General features: G+C 41.0%; 1 pseudogene; it reads right to left on the reverse strand.

Moving 5' to 3' along the window:
* Window positions 1-16,394: 16,394 nt before the first annotated feature.
* On the reverse strand, window positions 16,395-17,025 carry LOC138176352 (large ribosomal subunit protein eL18 pseudogene; annotated as a pseudogene).
* Window positions 17,026-17,236: the final 211 nt, after the last annotated feature.

The following is a 17,236-nucleotide window of genomic DNA, read 5'->3' on the forward strand; positions in this document are numbered from 1 at the left end:
AGGGGTGAACCTCTGTGAGCCTGCTCCCCCAAGGCTGATCCTACCTAGGTCTGCCCAGGCCCTCATCTGGAAGTCTGGGGCTTGGAGGGGTCCTGGGGTTGGGTGGGGTGCTGTGGAGGCCAGGAGGGAAAAGCCTTTAGGGATACTCCCTCCCTCCCCTCCTCAGGTAGACATTTTCATCCTTTATTACTCCCTTCCTCTCATTCTTGGCAGACCTTGACCTTGGAGCTGGGGAGAGAGGAGACAATATAAAAACCCTGCCCCTTTTCCACAGCATCTCTTTTATTTGGTGTCTTTTAATTTAAAAGCAAATTTGTTTTTTGTTGTAGTTTCTTCAATCAGCACGTGGTGAAAGGGACGTTTCCAGGTACTTTGTTGTGGAACAGAAAGAGGGGCCTATCCCTGATCCTGTGGATCTCTTCTTTAACAGACTGAAAGAAAAGGGTTGTTTTAATGTGTGCTTCTCTCATTATGAGGGATTTGGAGCATTTTGTCATTAGGGCTGTTGATATCTTGGATCTCTTCCTTTGAAAACTTCCTATTCCTTTGACCTACTGGAGAATGGTGCTTAATACTGGAATCAGTTCCTTCTATATGTTGCATATGCAGCAGTCCTTAGGGAACTTTACTGCAGAGATATTTTTCCTCATTTAAATTTTACCCTTCTCATTTTAACTGTATTTGATCATTTTGTGCAAAAGCATTTCAACTTCTTCTGAGCAAAATCATTCATTTTATTTTCTCTGATTCTCTCTGTTGCTTGTTCTGTCATACCCTCTTCCCCATCCATCCTTGTGAAAAGCAATTTCTTCCTTGCTCCTCTAATTTGCTATTGATTCCCATTTTACACCTAATTAATATATCCATTTGTAGTTTAATTTGAGAGGTAGGGAGAGGTGTTCATAACCTATCAAATTTCTGGCAAACTGTTTTCCCTTATCCTGTCTGTGATTTTTAGTCAAATAGTGTCTCCTCCCTGCCTCCACTCCCCTGCAACTTCTGTCTTTGGATTTATTAGGCACTCTTTCATTTTATTTTTTTTGCTTCTGTACATTGCATATCTAAACTTTTCCATTGATCAACCTTTCAATATTTAACAATTTCAAATTGTTTTCTTGACAGGTAGGTATTCTATGGGGCCTGAAGTCAGGAAGACTCATCTGGAGTTCAAACCTGGCCTCAGACACTTACCAGCTATGTGATCCTTGGCAAGTCAGTTAACCCTGTGCACCTCAGTTCTTCATGTCAGATGAACTGCAGAAGGAAATTGTTGTAGTTACTGTGTATATACTCTTTTCTTGTCTCTGCTTAATTCACTTTGCATCAGTTAACAAAGGTCTTTCCCTACTTCTCTGTGCTCATCACACACATTACTGCTTGCATCATGGTAGCCGTATTCCATGACGTTCATGATCCATGCCTTGTTTAACCACTCCTCAGTTGATGAACCTCTACTTTGTTTCCTACCGTGTTTCCCCGATAATAAGACACTGTCTTATTATTTTTTTGGACAGAAAAACACCAGAGGGCTTATTTTCAGGGGAGGGCTTATTTTAATGAACATTGACAGCAATTTTAATAAACAGGTAAATGTGAACAAAAAAATGTACCTTTATTCAATAAGCAAATCACTGGGGAAGAACAGGATGACGCGCTCACTGCTGCAGCTCTGATTGGATGCAGCTCGGAGTGCGGTGTGTGTTTCACCGGGGCGGGGGGGGAACGGTGCATACAGAGGGTACAGTAATGTATCGTGTAGCGCAGGGGATCACCTTCACTACAGTAGCAATCTCAATAGGGCTTATTTTTGGGGGAGGGCTTATTTTAGAGGAATCTTACACAGTAAGGGGAGGGCTTATTTTTGGGATAGGTCTTATTATCGGGGAAACACGGTATTCCTAGCTGTCACAAAAAGTGCTGTTAGAAACATTTTGGAGTATATGGGGACCTTTTTCTTATTGATGGCTTCCTTGGGGCATAATGGAGTTCTTGTTTGAAAGGCTTTGGACATTTTTGTTACTTTCTTTGCCTAATTCCTAATTACTTTCCAAAATGAATGTGTCATTTCGCAGCTCTACCAAAAATGTATCAGTGTGTGTATATTCCCACAGCCTTGTATAGGTATGAAAACCACAATTCTGCCATAAGAGGGATTTGAAAGCACTCCTTTACCTGTTGTTTCAAATAGTTTTTATAGTATTGGGATGAAATGTTTTCTAAATGCCTTTCAAATCCATCTGGTCCTGGGGATTGTTTCCTAGGGACATCTTTTCTGCCTTGTTCAATGTCTTCTTTTAAGGTAGGATTATTTAAGTCTCATATTTGCTCTTCTGTTAACATGGGCAATTTATATTTTTGCAAGTATTCTTCTGTTTCATGTAGATTTTAAGTTTTGCTGGCATATGACTGAGAAAAATAACTCCAAAACATTGCTTTAATTTCATCTTCATTGATTATACATTCACTCTTTCCTTTTTTGAGACTGCTCATTTGGTTTTTGTCTTTCTTTTTGTTAGTCAAACTAAATAATTGCTCCTTTTTGACCAGAAGTAATACTGCCCCTCAAGGTGCCTGTTCCTTTGTTATTGCAAATGATACTGCTTCTCAGGTTCCCTGCTCCTTCTTGCTAGAAAGTGCTAGCCTCTGCCCTTTAACTGTGACCCAGAAGTCTGTAGTGCCAATGCAATATTGACAATGCCCACGATCACGATAAAGACCATGAGTATAAATATCACATGACATGTCTTTTTTTTATCTTCTCAGCATTGACTTAGCAATGTGCTTGGCACATAGAAAGTGCCTAATGTATATTCACTGACTGACTATCCTAAATCAGATTCTCAGTAATAGGAAGGGACTGTTTGCTAGAATGGAAATGCTAGGAATGCTGGGAGGAAATGACCACTTAATCCTAGAGTTTGTGATAAAGGAGAGGCAATCTGGGCATAGTTTAAGAAGCCAAAGGACCTGGTTGTTTAGTGTTCCAGAAATCCAGAGACCATAACGACTGGCGGTAAGGATTTACTTTTGCCACAAGCTTTGGAGAACACCAAAAAGCAGTATGGCACAAATTAGGTATAGACCAGCATCTCACAACATAAACTAAGATAAGCTCCAAATGATGTATGACTTATACAGAAAGGCAGATATTATAAACAAATTCCAGAATTGAGAAATTACCTTCCTCATCTATATATATAGGAAGAGTTCAAGAACAAAGAGATAGAGAGGATCCCAATAGGTAAAAATGGTCATTCAAATTAAATTCATCTAAATAAAGTTAAATGTTTTTGTAAAATGAAAAAAAGAGTGAAAAGGGAAAAATGAATGCAACTAAAACTAGAAAAAACTGGTAAATGGGAAAAATTTGTAGAAAGTTTCTGATATTTAAAGTATATAGAGAAGCAATTCTTATTTTCAAACGTAAAAGGAATTTTCCAACTAATAAATTGGCAAAGAATATAAACAAGTAGTTTTCATAGGAAGAAATGTAAGTTATCTATAAAAATATGAAACAAGGCTCAAAATTAATAATGATTAGCAAAGTGCAAATCAAAGCAACTCTGATGTTCTCCTTCATAACCTTGAGTAATAGGGCATTGATACCAAAGAAGTAAATAATTAAGAGAACAACTAATTGCCCTTTATGAACTAATTGGCAAAATGACAATTTAAAAAAGGAAGATGACAATTGTTGCAGACATTGTGGGAAAACAAGCGCAATAATAAAGTGTTGGTGTAACTATGAGTTTGTCCAGCCATTCTAAAATCAGTTTTAAAGTATGTTCCAAAAACACTTAACCTAAGCATACATTTTGGCCTAGCTATATCACTGCTAGATGTATACACCAAAAAGATCAAAGAATGATGGGAAAGACGTATGTGTGCAAAATATTCATAACACCTTTTTTTGGTAGTCATAAAATGGAGACTGATGGGGAGCCCTTCAGTTGGAAGATGCCCAAACTAATTATGTTATATAAATATAATGGAATATTATCACACCACAAGAAATGCCTAAATGAAGTTTTTCAGAGAAACCTGGGACATCAAGTATCAAAAATCAAAAGTCTGCTATATGGATAAAGGATTAGACTAGTTCTTCTTGGCTCTAGGGTTCAAAACCAGGAGCAATAGTTGGAACTTCTAAAGAGGCCAATTTGACCTGACATCAGAAAAAAATGTGGATTCTCCAAAAGTGCAATGGGCTGCGTTGAAGAGGTGGTGGGTTTCCCCTCCCTGATATGCAAGGAAAAGCCTAATGACCATGTGTTTCTTAAACTGGACATTCCTTTCATGTACAGATTGACCAAGGTGGGTGCTGTGGTCCTTTCTAATGCTCAAGTTTTGTGTAACTTGTGTGCACCCAGGTTAACGGGAAAAATCTGAGGATAACATGGATTTTTCAATAATATCTTATTTTCCCCTAGTTAAATGCACATTTAAAAAAAACTTGAGTTCTCAATATTCTCTCTCTTTCCCCCACTATGCCCCTCCATAAGAGATTAAGCAATCTGGTATGGGTTGTACATGTTCAGCCATATATGTCCTATTGCCGTATTAGTCATTTTGTGAAAGAATATATAGACCCAAAGGAAAGAAATACCATGAAAGAATACAGAAAGTGAAAAGTCATATGCTTTGATCTTAATTTAGACTTCATCAGTTCTTTCTCTGGAGGTGGATAGCATTTTTTCATCATGAATCCTTTGGAATTGTCTTGGATCATTGTGTTGCTGAGAATAGCTAAGTCACTCACAGTTGATCATTGTATAGTATTGCTGTTACTCTGTACAATGGTCTCCCTGTTCTGCTCACTTCATTTTACTTCAGTTCATGTAAGTCTTTCAAGGTTATTCTGACATATGGGTACTCATCACTTTTTGTAACACAGTAATATTCCATTACAATCATAAGTCACAAGTTGTTCAGCCATTCCCCAGTTGATGTACATCTCTTCAATTTCCAGTTTTTGCCACCATAAAAAGAGCTATTAAAAGTATTTTTGTACAAATGTCTTTGGCATATAGACTTAGGAGTGGTATTGCTGTCTCAAAGGGTATGCACACTTTTATAGCCCTTTGGGGATAATTCCAAATAGCAATTTTATACATGTGAATGGAGGTAACATCTGCTTGAAATGAACATTGGAATGACCCAGGAGTGTGTGTGTGTATGTGTGTGTGTGTGTGTGTATGTGTGTGTGTGTGTGTGTGTGTGTGTACACATGTCTTGGGGTCAGGAAAAGTGGGAACTAAAGCCTCATAGGTCCTAAGGGCCCTGAAAAGGGATCTGACTGCATCATAGGCTGAACTGTAGCTCTGAGGAAGGCTTGAGTTCAGATCCTGCCTCAGAATTCTTCACTCAACTTACAAATTGAATGACCCTGGGAAAGTCCCTTAACCTTTCTCCACCACTTTGGTGCCAGGCTGGGCTAATTAAACTTAATGCTGAGGTTTCCAAGAGGCTCTCCTGTCTCCATTTTGCAGGAAACAATCTTGTTAGGGCACACACCATCCAATGGATGGCATTCGTTATGGTATATCCTAAAGGGAAGGCACTGTGTTTCTCCGATAATAAGACCTATCCCGAAAATAAGCCCTCCCCTTACTGTGTAAGATTCCTCTAAAATAAGCCCTCCCCCGAAAATAAGCTCTATTGAGATTGCTACTGTAGTGAAGGTGATCCCCTGCGCTACACGCTACATTACGGTACCCTCTGTATGCACCGTCCCCCCCCTCCCCCCAGGTGAAACGCACGCCGCACTCCGAGCTGCATCCAATCAGAGCTGCAGCAGTGAGCGCGTCATCCTGTTCTTCCCCAGTGATTTGCTTGCTGGCGCCATTGAGAGCAGTGCCGCGGAGGAGAGCTGAGGCAGGACAACATAAGCCCTCCCCTGAAAATAAGCCCTCTGGTGTTTTTCTTTCAAAAAAAAAAATAATAAGACAGTGTCTTATTATCGGGGAAACACGGTATTTGATTCCAAAGAAAAAGGCAGGCCATGTACAGCATTGTTTACTGGGGCTAATTGTGTTGTGGAAGGGAATCTGCTCACAAGACCAGCCCTCTGTTGGCAGCAGGACAGAGTGTTTGATCCCTGCACCACCACTGGGTCTGGCCAGGTTTTATGCAGAAACAGAACAAAGAAGGCCAAAAGCCAGGGATGACTGGTGGTCAAGTACAAGGGTTCCCATGGAACAAGTGAAGCTGCTCTTGCTGTTTACATTAAAGGTAGTTTACGTTCTCTATGGTGTGACAGGTCCCACTCCAAGACCCTTGCACCCCCTGTACAAAAAGCTACTTGGGGAGTTCCTAAATCAGATAGGACAACTAAAGTTTTTCCTCAGGATGGGTGGTGAATTGGAAAGGGAATTGTAGAACTTCCTTGTAGGGAGAATGATCTGTTTTCTTATCCTTCTCTGGCCTCAAGGCAGCCTCCTGGACGGTGGCTTGGTAACAGTCTTCTGGGATCTCTGAATCCCTCTATCTGGGTGGTTCAGTGCTTAGTGTGCTGGGCCTGGAGTTAGGAAGATCTGAGTTCAAATCCCTCCTCAGGCACTTCCATGCTGTGTGACCTTGGGCAAGTCCAAGTGTTCCAAGTCAAGCACTCTTTCATCTTTTTGCCTGGTCAAGAAGATTTACAACGCATCTGAATGTCTCTGTGATCTTACACAGTGGTCTGGGGCACTAAGAGGTTAGGTGACTTGACTGTGGTCATGCTGGTAGCATGGATCTGAGGCAGGACTTGCACTCTGAGCCTTCCTGACTCTGAAGCTGGCCGTCTGTCCTTGGGCCTCAGAGAATCCCCCTCTTCCATCCAGACAGTTCAAGCCTCACCTATTGCATGAAGCCTTTCTTGATTCCAACTGCTCATGGCCTGGCTCCCAGACTGCCTTGTACTCTGCCTTTATTTGTATTTATCCTCTATAGACTTTGATGTCTTTTCTGTCTCATGAGAATGTGGGCTTCTAGTGGTTAGGGTCTGTGCATCTCCAGAACCTAGCACAGTGCCTGTTATGCAGGAGGCACTTAAGAAATGCTTGTTGATTACTTAATTGGGACGCCTGACTCTCTATGTGCCCAGGATATGGGAGGAGCTTAATCTATACCTAAGGAATGAATAATTTGCTGAGTTGCAGGTCTAATCTGGAGTAAATATTAATGTTTATCATTACATCTTTTATAGATGTCTCTCATTTTTTTATTTTCATCACTTATCACTTTATTATTTTAGTGATCATATTTAAGTCATGTATTCCCTTATAATTTAACTTGATAGTTGGTGTGAGATGTTGATGTCCTACCAAATTCCTGCCAAACTGCTTTCCACTTATGTCATCTGGTTTTTGTTGATATTGTTTTATCAACTACAGAGAGTTCTTGCTTTGTATAAGTGGATGACTGGGAAACCTCTAAGCAGAGCAATTTTGAAGTAATGTGAATTTGCCCACGGACCTGGCTACAAGGGAGGGATGGAAGGAGGCAAGAAGGGGTCATGCAGCTGTGAAGGGAGGTGGCCAGGAGATGGTTTAAGGACACACGGTGGCCAGGGACAGAGAAGCCAAGAGCAGGAGGAGGATCAGGCCGGTGTCGGGGCCAGCCCCATGATGGTCTGGCCAGAATCAAGAGGAAGAACAACTGGGGGACAAGCATGTAGAGGCCAGACATGGCCATGCACTGGAGAGGACAGGCTGTTACACATGGACTGAAGAGAGGCACATGGTACCCAAGCATGAAGGGACAGAAGATAGATAGATGGATGCCAGACACATGAATAAATAGGCAGAGCAGCCAAAAGTCTCCTCTCTCTCAGCACTGAAGGTCTCTAGCAAAGCCCTGATCATGAGTTTGAGGTGTAATGGACCCCAGAGATATAACAGGACAGCTAGGCCAATTATGATTTGATAGGAGATTAACTGGCCCGGACTGCCTCTCAGACAGAAAGACAACCCCGAGCTTTCTGTTAGACATAATTTTATAGACAGTGTTATTGCTAGCAACAGAATATGTTTCTAAGGGGTTAGCATTGTGTCTTTTGAAGCAAAATATTCTCAGTATTATTCTTATTGAAGCAAGCATTCTCAGTATTATTCCCATTGAAGCAAAACATTCTCAGTATGATTCCTATTGAAACAAAGCCTTATTATTATTTCTACTGAAGTGAAACAGACCTGAATCTGTGGGAATCGGCATGTTTTTAGCAACAGAGGTGAAACATTTCATTACTATTGGAGCCTATTAGGTGGTTTCCAAGGAACCTAGTAGGGTTCCCCTCTAGCAGGTTTAAGGGGGCTTTGGTGTATAATTTCTGGTGGGCACTTCACTCCCCCCTTTTTACTGGTTCATAGTTGTATTTTGGACTCAACTGAGTCCAAGGGAATATAGGGGTTATAAGCAGTGCGGAGGGCAAACAGCTTAATAACTTGAATTCTTTGTCTAACAGTGTAGTTAGGCAGTTAATAAGGCAGGGGGTCAATAGCAACCCCAATAACAACAAAGCAAATGGTCCTATAAGGGAAGTTACAAGTGATGTGAGCCAGGGAGACCAATTAAAAAGGGAATGGTACCAAAACATAGATTGTTGATGATGAACCTCTCTGTCAGCCAAATGTTGACATACAGTAGCCAGAGATTCCCAAAGCACCCCGGAGTGGTTGACATAAAACAGCAGGTTTCTCCGAGGGCCATACAGAGGCCACTTTGCTTGAGAAACAGGAGGTCTAAACCTCAGAGATTTTGGAGGACCACTTCGGCCAGGGAATCTAGGGTGGTTTCCAAGTAGGAGATTTGGCTCTCTAAGTCTCAGATATCTGTGTAGACTTGGGAGGTGAGGGCTTCAAAATGACTATTTTCTTGTACTAGGGCCATGGTTCCCACTGCTCCTGAACCTGCTATGCCTAGACCAACTAAGATAGGGACTAAAATGGGGACTGTTCTTTTATAGCGGGCTTGTAGCCCAAAATGTTCACTAGCCCCTTCTCCTGAATAAATGTATATCTGTGGAAGGACATGAACTAAAATGCAGAATTCGGGGGAGTTACCAGCAAGGAGGCATTCCTATACACAAGCAGTTAAGCCTAAGGTACAGGCAAACCAAGCATTTTTAGGGGCTAAGAAAACATTTGGTGAAAATTCCTGTTTGGGAAAAACCTCGACCACCGAAGCACAGAGGTTGTTATAAGGTGACTGCTGGAGGGCGTAGCCCCTAGATTTAATACACCAGGCTTGTCCCTGCACATCTCCTAAGGTAAGCTTGGGGGAGCCAAGGTTACAGCGAGATCGGTGATTGGTGAGTGTGGTGGGCTTCCAATACTGAATTTCATGATCAATCGAACCCTTTGACAAATTTAAACCTAGCCCAACAAAATAAGGGGGGGCAGGGTTCAAGCAAAACCAGCAGTCAGAAGTTAGGCTGGGATCCGAGGAATTTAGGAAAGAGAAAACAGTATCAAGAATATGAAAAGTATAAGAGTGGGCATGTAGCCTGGGGTTTGCCAAAGTAATCCCTGAACCTGCAGGGGTTATGGTAGAGTGTGGGTTAAGGGGCCCATGTGGAGTTTGATCAACTTCCAGAGATGGGTTAAGAACCGGGTTGGGACCAATGGGAATGAGATCCCTTAGTAATGCAGTGCGTTGAATAGTAAAAAAGGCTCTGGGGTCCCTTTCTACAACATAAAATCTAATTCCCCAGGTCCTCCCCGTTTTCCAAGTTTGTTTAGTCCAATTTAAAACCCTGATAACAACTGGGTTATATGACTTAAAGGTATTACCATGAAATGAAATGTGGTGGTCATGGTTACCACCGGAGACTCAGTCAGCAATGTTTACACAATCCCAATTGAAAGAGTGATATTTCCCGGTCCCCCCACAATCGGGAGACCCATCCTCAGGCCAGACATATGACTGGGTTGACCAAAGGCTGCTTTTCTGCTCCACAAGCAGCACCATCGGTCCCCGCAAAATACATGCCTGTGTAGGGAAACAACATAAATCTGGGGCGAAGCAGGGTACAGAGATCAAAGGAAAGGGTGGGCTGGCTATGAGTCACATTTTTGAAATTAGAGTCCCATCAAATGTCCTAGTAAGAGTCCAAGAGTCCAAAGTGGGAGTGTAGGGGTTAGGACCACCGAAAGGCAAGAGCTCTAGAAGCAGGAACATCCCAACAGTCTCTTGGTTTTCAGTTGTAAGTCACCGGTGGGTTCTGCCACTCACAGGTCTGGAGAGCTGGGAAGAGTCGTCACTGACGTGGGAGCGGTGAATCCAGGCTTTCCTTCCAGTCACTTTAACAGCAGATGGGGTAGTCAGTATAACCTGGTATGGGCCAGTCCAACGGGGCTTAAGTGAGGAGTCTCGGGGTAGTTTGCGGGTGGGCACTCAATCTCCGATATTCACTGAGTGTGCAGGATCTTAGGGTGGCGCCTGGTGCACTGCCCGAACCGTGTTTTGGACATCTCAAGGAGCTTGGAGGGACTTGAGAAGTAAATCATTAACAGTCATAGATAACAGCATTCAATACCCAAAATACAATAGGAGGTGGGGTGAACAGGATTTCAAAAAGAGAAGTGAATTTTACACATATGTATTCAGTTACAAATACTAACACTTGCTTAGATGATAGAATAACTACAAATTCAGATTAAAACAGCAAGTTCTTTTCTGCTTTACAATTTGTTACATCGATTTAGCAAGAAACATGTCTTGAAAATGGAGGTTTTACTGGGTCTCTTAGAATGACACTAGAGATTTTAAAAATTCCTTCTAAAGGTATTTTCCTTCAATGATCACAAAACCTTTGTGAAGGAAGTTAATTGAAAACGTTTAAATGGTCTTAAGCAGTTTGCATAAACTTTCTATACATATTCTAATTCTAGATGAAAAATAATATTAGATTTTCCATTAAGCTAACATAAAAAAGCTCACATCTTTTACAGATTACTTGTTCTGAGCAAAGAAACCTGTCACAGAAGGAAAAAAGGCAGGGACATGTGACATTCCAAATATGCCAGGAGAAAATTTCCTTGGCTCTGTGTAAATTCAGGTACAGTTACAGATATTCCATCTCATGCAGCATCTGTTCCACCTCATAGCTAGACTCAGGAATAGGTGGGAAACATTCCTTTTCAAAGGAACCTCATGGGTAAACTGAGCCAGGAGGGATCCCATTCCAGACAGAGGCTAAGATTGTCCCTTCGACCATTACCAAATGTAGACTTCCACCTATTGACAGCACAGGATCACATTCCACTGAGTAGCTAGTGGCATTTCCTCTCATACGCTGATTTAATGCAGACAACTATACCCAAATTCAGACTCAAAATAAAATTTAGTTATGGTCCCAAGTGCTTTTTATCTTAAACAACAAGCCTCACCAATCACAGCTTAGAGCCAGTTATAATTACTTCTATTCTCATGGGGCTGTGATAAACAATAAAAATGTATCAGATCTTATACTGTAAGGAATTCCTTTTACCATCCTTCTAGAATATAAAAGCCAATTTATAAAAATCCTTTTTGATCTTTGCAACTTCTTAGCAAGTTAGGTTCATTTAAAACTTCCTTTCTCAGGCTGAATGACCTTGCCTGGAAATAATTTCTAGAGGATTTAACAATTTTACAACATAAGGAAAAATTTATATGAATTGTAAGCAGGAGAGACTTCTCTGAATAGGCAGAACTAGTCAAACAAATTTTCATACAATAATCAATAAACAATTTTAGGTTGTAACATTAAAACATTAGCCCAAAATAGCTTAGTTAACAGTTTTACAAGTTTTTCTAAATAGCAGATATATATATATATATATATATATATATATATATATATATATATATATATATATATATATATATATATTTAAAGTAACACTACTGTTCTTACACAATTTTCTCCTCACTCAGGTTTTACAATATACAGTGTATAAATACAACAATAATATAAACTACAAGATGAGATTACATTAATTGCCTTTTCAAATTACATATAAGAATGATTGATCTTACCAAGTGAAGAGGCTAGTTGACTTCTGACCTCATTTTCTCCTCTCTTTTTCTCATCTCCCCACTTTATAGATGAATTAAGATTCAGGGTTAAATTATTTATTCTAGGTCACACAACCAGTCAGTGCAGGATTCAGAACACACTGTCTCTCACTGACAAGCTTTTTTCTCACTTTTCTGATTTTCTCTCTTTCGTCTTTCTCTTAGCTGTACCTCTCTGGTTTTTCTCTTTTTGCTCTATATTCTGGGGTGTTTTCTCCCTGCTCCATTGTTTTCCAGGAGTCCTAAGCAACCTTCTTTAATTCCTTGGCACTGGAACAAGCAAAGTGTTTATTTGCAGCAAGGGAGAGATCTCTTAGATGGTACTGAAGTTGGGGCTTCATGGTACAGAGTGAACTCTATATTTCAGGGGGAAACCCTCCATTTTTCCAAACTCATCACACTCAAAGCACATTATCAGCTTGTACTCTATCAAATAAACCTCTATGAATGCTTAGCTGTAGTAGACCTTGGTTATGGGGTGGCTGATTTGCCTGGAGCATGGAGGAGAGGGTTTGGGGAACTTGAAGTAGAAACTTCAGGCCCTGCTTACTTAGAGAGGTTAACTTTAGGGTACCTGGGGATCTAAAACTTCCTGATGGGAGCTAGATCAAGTACCCTATTACTAAACTATATAGGCTGTGGAAAGAATATAATTTTAGGCTGAATAGCTCAGATGCAACACACACTTTAGTAGCTCAGATGTATCCCAAGCTTAGTATATGGGATAATGATTAACTTGTATTTGTGCCTTTGTTTCACAAGCTTCTTTTCCATTTTCTAACTGTTCCCATGTCATTCAGAAAAAAATATACTATTCTAGGGATTTAACCTTTCAGGTAGGCAGATGACAAGCCCATGTAGCTCCGATGTAGCTACTGTACCTTCCCTCCTTTTTTCTTTTTGGAGGAAGTTAACTCAAATTAACTTCACTGCAGCCCTAGCTCAGTTATAGCCAGGACAACAGGGAGAGAGAAAAAAATCTTAATTTTTCAAACCTCTTACTGTCTCCTCAGCTCCATCAGAGCTGGATGACAGGGGAGGGCTCCGTAGCCCTAGCAAAGAAGAACTGGGACCACAGGGAAGAGAATGGTAGTGAATTTATTTTTGACCTTTTGCTCAAATAAATTTTTCTTAGGTGTTCATTCCTTTAAAATTTCGGATCTACTCCAAGACTTTAAAAGAAACTGTTTCTCATACAACACATATAATACAACTGTTAACCAGTAACAATCACGGTCTTAATTTTGAACTTTGAAATAAAAACAATTGAATAACCCAGCTGGTGACCTTAAACTTCAGTTTTTGTAGTGCCAAATATTAATCAGAATAAATTCAATTACCTGGACCTATATTCCCAATGATGTTGCACAGTTCTCTTTCTGTGACCCCGGAAAGGGTTAAGTGTTAGTCCTATTTCAAACTGCAGCTTGAAAACCTATTTCTCTTTGATCATTGAAGTGACCCCTTTTCCCTTAGACAGATTTTCTTGGGGAGAAATTTCCCATTCTCTTTCTGTCCATTTGTCTTTCTGCTTCGAGAACTTTGGCTGGAGTTCAAGGAGTAGAATGAGGCGTGGTTTTCTGACAGCAGCCTTCCTTTAAGAGATTATCAATCTTTCTAGCTCCAGTACAGCATTCTTTTGGCTGCTTGGGTGGATTTAGCTTGCAGGGTGGCAGATTTAAAAATTTCTTTACACATACAGACAGAATATACAAAAAAAAAACACAACAGGGCAAAAGGAAGAAGGTTTCCTATTTTCTACCTGCCAGTATCTCAGAGACAGGGTATACACAAAACAACACAACACACAGACAGTGATATCTAATGACAATCCACAAGCAGACAGTTTAAGATACAGTAACACTTTAACAGCAAACACAAAATTCAGAAGAGAGGGAAAAGAGAAAAAAACAAAACAGAAACCGGGCACTCCATCAGTGTCCTGACCTTGGAGGGTCATACCGCTGCGTCCAGCTTAGCCTCCTACTTTTACCTGGGGCCAAGGGACAGAGTCTTGGGGATCACCCCCTAGGCACTTTCACAGACCCTGAGTACTCACTAACAGAACACTCTTGGATCGAACTGAAACAATTTGGATAGGACTCAGGTTCTGGTCCGCTCAGGGAAGCAATGAGAGCCTGGGGCCGAGGAATTTCACTCGGTGGCCTCCCCTATGTCAGACTGCTCTCCTGGGCCTCCAGGGAGCCTGGTCCAGCTGTCAAAACAGAGCTAAAGGCTATCTTGGTGGGACCTCCAATCTGTAATGGACACCCGAGATAGGACAGCTAGTCCAATTATGATTTGATAGGAGTGTTTATTAACTGGCCGCGACTGCCTCTCTGACAGAAAGACAGCCCCAAGCTTTCTGTTAGATATAATTTTATAGACAATGTGATTGCTAGCAACAGAATATGTTTCTAAGGCGTTAGCATTGTGTCTATTGAAGCAAAACACTCTCAGTATTATTCCCATTGAAGCAAAGCATTCTCAGTATGATTCCTATTGAAACAAAGTCTTAGTATTATTTCTACTGAAGCGAAACAGACCTGAATCCGTGGGAATCGGTGGCATGTTTTTAGCAACACAGGTGAAACATTTCTTTACTATTGGAGCCTATTAGGTGGTTTCCAAGGAACCTAGTAGGGTTCCCCTCTAGCAGGTTTAAGGGGGCTTTGGTATATAATTTCTGATGGGCACTTCAGAGGAAGGAATCACTCTGTACATACAAAACCCCTTTCTTTCCCATTTCCAGCTCTCGATGAATAACCTTCAGATCCTTGACCTCATGTAAAAACTTTTTATTTATGTTTTCTATATCTTACATCATGGTATCCCATGTATCTTCCCTCTCCCTCTCCTCCTCCCTGAAAGCCATGCCATGTGACAAATGGTATTTTTTGTTTTAAGAAGAAAAAGCAGTCAACACAACTGTATAATACAAAGAGGAAAAGAAGCATATCTACTCTCTGAACACTCAGAGGAAAAGACACTTGTGGTAGGATACATCTTTCTGAGAACATTCCAGTTACTATAGGCTTACTCTTTGGGGAAGCACATCTAGCATCAGAATACTCAGTGGATGAAATACTTAAAAGTGGAGACACAAAATCTAAGAACATTCTACTTACTACAGTCTTGCTCTCTGGGGAAGCAATATGCTCTCTGAACATTCAGAGGAAAAGACACTCGTGGTAGGAGACAGTCTCTTTGAGAACATTCCGGGTACTACAGGCTTACTCTCTGTGGAAGCACATCTAGCATCAGAATAGTCAGTAGATGAGATACTTATGGGTGGAGACATACTTTCTGAGAACATTCCAGTTACTACAGCCTTGCTCTCTCTGAAACATCAAGAGAAAAAATGAATATGAAATAGATGCCTTAGAAGCATTCCTGATGAAAAGACCAGAGCTGAAGAAAAAATACAACTTTAAATACAAGACTCAAAGAAGAATTAAGAGGTAAATATGAAAGGGAAAATATAAGTGACTCAATAAGGTTAAACTATTCTTTTCTATAAGGGAAGATGATACACCTATCTTCTAAGAAGTTTGTCGTTATTACAGCAGGTAGAAGGATTCTACATAGAAAGAAGGTCTGGGAGTGAACCACTTAAGTTGGGATGATGTAAAATAAATGGATAGGGGGAAATATGGATGCCCTGGGAGAAGGCAGAAGGGAGAGAAAGAATTCAGAAAGTGACCTCACATAAAACAAGTGTGTGAGGAAGAGCTTTCACCCTAGAGTGGAAAATTGGGTGGGTAGCCGAGTGGCCAATGATTGAACCTCAGTCACAGCTAAATTGGTTCAAAAGGGAAAATAAATATATCTGTATCTTTGTATACTTATTCAACTTGTCATAAAAATCTATCTTGCCGATAGAGGTAAGTAAGAGAATGGGAAATGAAAAAGAAAAAGTAGTGACAAAAGGGTAGGCTAAAAAAAGAATACAATCCTATGCAAAACAGAAATTAGAGTAGGGACAGGAAAAAAGAGAAAGAAGGAGAAACAGAAGAAAACATGATGGAGGAAAATGCATAGTTAGTAATCCTAACTGTGTGAATGGGATGAACTCACTTATAAAATGGAAGTGGGTAGCAAAAGGGGTAATAACCAGCATCCAGCAATATTTTTTGTTTTTTGGTTTGTTTGATTTACAAGAAACATACTTGAAACATAGAGAGAACCACAGAGCTAAAGTAGGGGACTGTAGCAGAAAATTATATATGTCAGCTGAATAAAATAAGGAGAGATAGTAATCATGATCTTAGAGAAAGGAAAAACAAAAATAGCCCTATTAAAATGGGGTCAGCGGGAAAATTACCTCTTTTTCTTTTTTTGTTGTCCAAAACTCTTTAATGTAACAAGGAGGAAGGGAGTTGGTTTTTGTAGCCTCAGCTGGCACGGCGGCCCCTGGCATGCTGGAACTTTCGGCCCTTGGATGGTTTGGTATGGTGGTGGGGCATGCCTGGGGCCTTCCCAAAATGCCTGTACACCTCTCTGCCCTTCCGGGGACCAGACAGCCGGACAGTGCCCCGGCCCTTGGGTGAGCTCATGGCCAGCTGGTCAAAGGTGAGGATCTTCCCACCAGCCTTGAGGATGCAATTCTGTGCATTGCTAGTGACACTAAGGGCACACACCTTCAGCTTGGGGACATCCTGGATCCTCACATCATCTGTCACTGTCCCAATGACCACAGCAATCTTGTTTTCCTGGCAGGGAAGCTTCATTTTCCTGATCATGCGCGACAGGGACAGGGGGGGCCGGTTGGTCCGGCTCTTGAACAGCTTTTTCAGGACCACCTTGTTGAAAGTCTAGTTGGTTCTGCGGGCCAGGAACTGGTAGAGCTTCACCAGCAGCCGCAGGTAGATGTCCTGGCTCTTGGGCTTCTTCCGCTGGACTTTCCGGTCCTTGTTGTGGCGGATGTCGACTCCCATGCTGGCGCCCTACAGAACACCAGCCCAAACCAAATTACCGCTTTTTCAAAAGAACCATAGACAATGAAGTAATGTCAACAGAAACTTATGTTTGGGAAATGACAGGTTTCAGATTTTTAAAGCAAAAGTTAAATTAATTATAGGACGAGATAGACCCTAAAACTATAGTAGTGGGGGGACCTCAGCTTTTCACTCTGAGAGCTAGATAAACCTAACTATTAAATGATTAAGAAAGTTAAGAAGACTAATAGAATATTAGA

The sequence above is a fragment of the Petaurus breviceps genome, unplaced genomic scaffold (assembly GCF_028583685.1).
Source record: "Petaurus breviceps papuanus isolate PSGF00001 unplaced genomic scaffold, PetGlider_PUasm1.0 87243, whole genome shotgun sequence".
Classification (NCBI taxonomy): Eukaryota; Metazoa; Chordata; class Mammalia; order Diprotodontia; family Petauridae; genus Petaurus; species Petaurus breviceps.